Source organism: Nanorana parkeri, unplaced genomic scaffold, assembly GCF_000935625.1.
Source record: "Nanorana parkeri isolate BGI_ZX_2015 unplaced genomic scaffold, ASM93562v1 scaffold40, whole genome shotgun sequence".
NCBI lineage: Eukaryota > Metazoa > Chordata > Amphibia > Anura > Dicroglossidae > Nanorana > Nanorana parkeri.
This window is the reverse complement of record NW_017306308.1, coordinates 1,079,293-1,085,625: the sequence shown is the minus strand read 5'-3', so window position 1 is coordinate 1,085,625 and position 6,333 is coordinate 1,079,293.

The window sequence follows — 6,333 nt, the reverse complement described above, 5'->3', positions numbered from 1 at the left end:
TCTGATATATACAGAACTCTGATATATACAGAAATCTGTATAACTCTCTACCAATCTCAATTAATCTGTCACTAACTAGAACTCTTCTAAAACTCTCTATCAATCTCAATAAATCTGCAATTACTTACTAGAACTCTCTCTATCTCTCTCTATCTCTGTCTCTGTCTCTGTCTCTGTCTCTGTCTCTGTCTCTGTCCCTGTCTCTGTCTCTGTCTCTGTCTCTGTATTGCTGTATTGCTCGCTTGCTATATTGCTCTCAATCTCCTTCAACACACTACACAGGGCCGCGGTGTCAGCAGCCTTATATAGTGTGCTGCAGGGACTTAGCTGTGAGACATGATTGGGCAGAGTCATCGTGACTCTGCCCAATCATGGCTCTATATTTGTACTGAGCCCTGATTGGCACAGTCTTGCACCTGACCTGCGGTCAGGTGCAGGACTGTAGCCAATTGCCGCTTCGGACGGCGCAGTGCATTGTGGGATGTGCCGCGGTCGAACAGACCGCGGACATCCCATAATGTTCGGTGTTCGGCGAACGCTCGACCATGCTATGTTCGAGTCGAACATAGGTTCGACTCGAACGCGAAGCTCATCCCTAGTCCTCAGTCTTCCAGATTAAATGATGGCCAACATCAAAAATACCACTTCCAGACCCTCATGATCCAGCCTCTAGCCTGGGATTGGACAGTTAAAGAGAAGCAGAACAGTGATGAACTCATCTCTCTGTCTTTCTGCTTTCACCTCCTATTAGAATGTCCTTTTTAGCACACTGATTGGCTACTTCCTCTCCCACTCCAAACTTTGCTGTACAGGGACTGCGTGAGGCTGATACCAAATCAAATGTATGTACTTACACTGCTTGGATTATTGGAAATATTGAATGCAGAACTGCATTATTTGTGTGTTTTATCTACCTGGGGTTATGCGTTAAACCGTATTGCTCAATTTGAGACATGGCTGACTGCATTGAAATAGTTTCTTACCATTAATTTTTCACTGTTTTGAATTACATTTGCAGAATATTCCTCTTGCTCTGATTTGAAGTGCTTTATGTTTCTATTTCTTTCAGACCCATTTCAAATACATCTGTTTCCTAAGACCACCCAGAACTATAAACACAGTTTGAATTTCTAACTCCTCAGCACTTATTGATGGGATGGAATTCTGGACTTAAACAAAAATGTTTGGAATGACTACAAGCACATCCTTTTGTACCCTATTGTGAATTAAGACATATGGTGTTTCATTACAACTTTTCTCTTTTACATTTCACTCATGCTGTTACACAGAATTTTAACCATGTATGAGATTATACTAATAGAAACATCAGTATATTATACCATCGTTTCTACTAGGGATGCACAGATACTTTTCGAGTACCAGTGTAGATACTTGGCATTTTCATGAGAACTACCAGGATTGCAGCGGTTGCAGCTGGGTACTGTACTTGGTATCTGTGCAACCCTAGTTTCTACCAACAACATAGTGGTAAATTTGAAGGTTTATAATGAAACCAGGCCTATTATGTTGTGCATGTGGGGGGTATGTGCCAGGAAAATTATAATGTGTGCTTTGAACCAGGGATAGAAAACATACTTAGCTAGGGCCATCATACATACAGTTTGCAGAAAATTCAGAATGATGGAAACTATCATATAACATATTTAGGACCTTCTCTTGAAATGTACTCTAATGAATTTGGTTCTTTTCCAAAAAATCATTTTTTTCAATCTTTGCACCCATTTCAGCATATCAATTCCCCAATAATGATAGGACTTCAAATCAAACTTAAAAACCAAAATGTTGTCAGAGCAAATTTATCTGAAACAGGACATGATATACTGTATGTGTTTGATTAAACACTGGAATACCATGAAGACACCATAAAATGGTGTTTTATAAAGAATGATTTCTACAACAGATACTACATCTATGGTGTGGAAAATAGATACGTGTCCGGTGAACATGTCTTCCATTATTCCAGACATTAGGTAGCATCTGGGGTGTTGATGTTTTTAATTTTAATCTGTAGACTAAAAAAAAAAGCAGAATTCATGGTGTTTTATGATGAATTTACTTTTTTTAAGCTGAGAACTAAAAATGTTTTATCTTTCACTTTTTAGTTAGACAAATATGAAATATTACATTTGTGTTTTATATTTACCTATTTCTAGCCAGAAGGTGGATCTCCAGGCTGCTTTTTACATGTTCATCATGATAACATTAAAGTGCATCTAAAGCCAAGAACCAAACTGTCAAATATTGCAGCTTACCAGTCCTTAGATGTGGTAACTGCATTCATTTTTTTCAGGCTTTCTTTCTTTTACTTTCAACGGGTCAGGACTTCATGCCATAGGGTGACAATGTTCACTAGTACTGCATCAGTGGACATATCAGCATTGTCACTCTAAGTTGATTGTGGCTAAATTGGACTTCAGAACAACTCACCTTCTCTTCAGAGGGTGAGGGAGTTCCATAGTTCACAGATGTGAGCTGGGCAGGACTGATACTGCTTGGGATTTCAGTGCAGTGTAGGGTGCAAAGGAAATCACTGGTTTTCTGGCAAGATCAACAGTTTTTTTTGTTTTTAAAGTTATCAAACATATATAATAAAACACTTGCATTGGTATATTAACAGACCTAAAGGGAGTAAAAAGGGGAAGTTCAATGTTAGAGTTTACTTGCACTGCTTTTCTGAAAAAAGAAAATTACATTCTGTTTACAGTGCTGAATAGCTCACACTTATTTTTGCAAAAATGGTCGAATGAGCCAGAGAAAAGCTTGTTCCTCCTTCCTCCCTCTTGCCTCCTCACAAATAATGCACCCTGTACCAAATTGTTTTTGTAAAAACCTAAAATAAAATGTAACTAAAACCATTTTCATTTCCCTTTAAATTACAGCATACCAGTAAAAATATCATCATCCATATTTTATCTTTTAAACATTATTCTGTAGTATTACATCAGTCTGTTCATTTTCAGATTGTTTATTTCACTTTTAATATCTACATTATCTTTTATGATTGTTTATAGGTTATTAAATGAAAAGCTACATTTAATAAATTATATCATGCTCATTTTCAAATCTAAAGAGACAAAACATGTCCTTTTTTGAAGATAAAAGCAAACCTCTGGGTGATTGAACACTGGCAGATTAAAAAAAAGACCTCAAAACATAAATTTAATGCTTTGTAATGTTCAAAGTTATGTTTTATATAAAACAAAAAACAGCACTTCTGTTTTATCAATTAACTTATGCCAATTGTCTACTCTTCTGAAAAGCAAATCAAGAAAAAAGACTGCAAGTTATGTGAAGTTTTAGTGTCAGAGATGGGACTAAAAACATGTCACCTGCAAATGTTTTTATCACGTGGTATTTCCTTAGGAAAATTAAATTACATTGCTTGTCAGGTTTTCAGGGCTGTTAATTTACATTTCATGGCATATTTATTAAAATTATTTCACTTTATTTTTGTTGCATGTGTACAAGTGTGACCTGTTAATTTGAATGCTGCAGTAAAATATTATTGTTGACAGCATCATTAATTTATTTATTATCATTTACTTGCATATGCAAATTCACCTTTTCACCAATGATTGAGCAAAATACATTAACAGGTGCTTTTGAATAAATGTACTATAGATATGAGATGATATGTGGCCTGCTTTCCATTCTTTCCCCTGCTCACACGAAAGGTCCACCCCTCTGGCCCTTACACCACGCTTAAAGGCTTCAGGACCCTGTGTACAAAGGATGCTGCTCCTTGATATTTACAGTTTAGGGTTCCTGTAGAAACTGGCCCTGATATCCTGTTTTAGGTAGCTCCTTTCCCTTGCATGTTCCAATGGAGATACCTATGTGTGTGCTAGTAAGCTGTGTATCTGCATAAACACACAGCAAGGCAAGCCACTCCCCTGCACCCTGCTACCCTCTCCTCTTTCCTCCTTCCTTCTCTAAGCTAGTAAACTGATAGTTGCTGTAGATTGCCCTGCCCCTTGTGATCCTGTACCGGACAGGAAGTTCAGAGAAGTTGAGGTAAGAGAGTTGAAGCTGTTTGGAAACATGATGGCTATAAGTGCTTGGGCACAAATGTAAAGAAATACTTTGCTGGGAAATGTATGCATGTTTGACCTCTATTCAAAAAAAAAGTTTGAGAGTAATATACTACTTTAAGGGCATATTTATTCAACCAGGACACAAACAATACCTTAAACTCTTGACAGATGTCCTACCCCATTCTCACTTTAATGTAAAAAAAAATGTGGATATGCTACTTTAAAGCAAAGCAATTCTAATTTATCAAGCATGGTCTCTCTTTTCCTATAACAGCTTCACTCCCAACTAAAAAAAAAGCATAATAATAATACACTAAAAGCACCTAATTACACAACAACATGTTCCAAATGCAGGCTAAATAATTGATGATATTGATAAATATGCTCAACTAGGTAGCATGGATGGGTCCAATTAGATGTCTCACTACATCCCTAAGTGTCTCTTGCTTTAGTGAAATGTGATGGTAGCATTTTCTTCTGTGCTGTAGGTTCTGACATTGATCACTGTTTTTTGGCAGGCACCAAGCATGCTCCTTGGTTTTAACCACCTTCCGTCCATGGCCGTTTGTGAACGGCCGGACGGAAGTCTGCTAGGAGCGGGAGGGCGTCTTAAGACGTCCTGCCCCATCCCCCTCTCGTGTGCGGCACTCAGCGCGCACACGAGAGGGGAAACTGTGAGCATGTAAACAGCCAGCGATGGCTGTTTACATACAAGCGATCAGGCGCCTCTACAAGCGTCTCTGAATACTGAAAAATGGCCTGGCCAGGAAGGGGGTGAAACACCCCAGTCTTCAAGTGGTTAAGGATTTTTGTGGTTATTTTCTTCATATTCTATAATAAACCCATAAGCTCCAAAAAAACACAAAAATAAACAGTAAATCCCTCAGGCAGCCTTAGTGAGTGACATTTATTGATGTGTAAAGGGTAATAAAGATGGACGGTGTAGATGTCATTAAAGTAATATGTAATGGGTCTCTGCTGTATAATTTTGTGTACACCTCCTCACAGCTTTATTTCTTTAACAAAAATGCATTACAAGTTGGCGATTTTGGTCCTTTTGAGAATGTTTATGAAAATCATTGGATAAGCTTAAATTACCATTTAAACAGTGACCTTTTTAAAGAGGCAACAATTTAAAATACAAATTAAAGAAAAGTTTGCCCTTACCCAAGCATAAACATGCTAACTCTGATAAAAGGCTTTGTATCATTGTCATTCTTATTGTGTTTGGTATTTTGTTTTAGCTATCTTACACAGGCACCTGACTCTGCTACCAATGTAACCGATTATAATTACAAGTTTAGCACTCTCCACATTGACAAATAAATAATTATAAACACTTGTATGCTGTGGTTTCTTATCATATTTGAACACAAGGTCATTAAAGCTTAACATTACAATAAGTCAGATAGCACACTGCATGGCAAACATAGTCTGATAAGAGCAGGGAATTTTAGGTTATAAATCCCTGCCACTTATTAATTCCCTCTTGGATGTGAGGACTCTTGGGCACATTTACATGATAGTGTTTTTCTCAGTGTGTAATCTCAAAATGGAAAATGGGCACCAACTAAAATATATCAGTGCACCAACATCTCCTAGCTTAAGTATCCATATATATTCACAGTGTGTAGAAGTATGTTGAAATAAAAAAGGTGTTTGGTTTTTTTTTGCTCCATTATTATGTAATGTATAATTGTGTTTAAGCACATATACTAAGCACTTGGATGAATTTTTAAATTAATTTAGGAATGTTTTATATATTTTAGCAAGTTTAAATGCTTTAATATGTATTTTTTTGCAAAATGGACCAGAAATTAATGGAATGCAATGTAGGTAAAAGCATGAGGTTGTTGACTGCATGATAATTACACTTATTTCAGCACAGTAGTGAAGGTAACCTGCAAAATGTAATTGTGTTTGAAATAATAATAAGGGAAATGGTTTGAGCAATGGTTTGCTTGGCTGCCAGTAACCAGTTTCTGTTGAGAGCAATTAAGTTGTACAATTTTAGATTGTAGCAAGACATGCCAGGAGTCTCTACATATTGGGATGCGAAACAGTGTTGAAATGAGCTTACAGATTTGGACCAGAAACGGATTATGAAGGGGCAAGACCACCATGTATGCATGACATCACCCTCAGCACTACAACCCCTAAAGCAAAAACTGGGATACTTAAGGAGAAAGTGTGCTATCGAGAATACTTTGCATGCTGACTCCTGAGAGGCTATACTGCGGGAATACCTCAATACTGTGTCCAAAATCATGGCCTATTC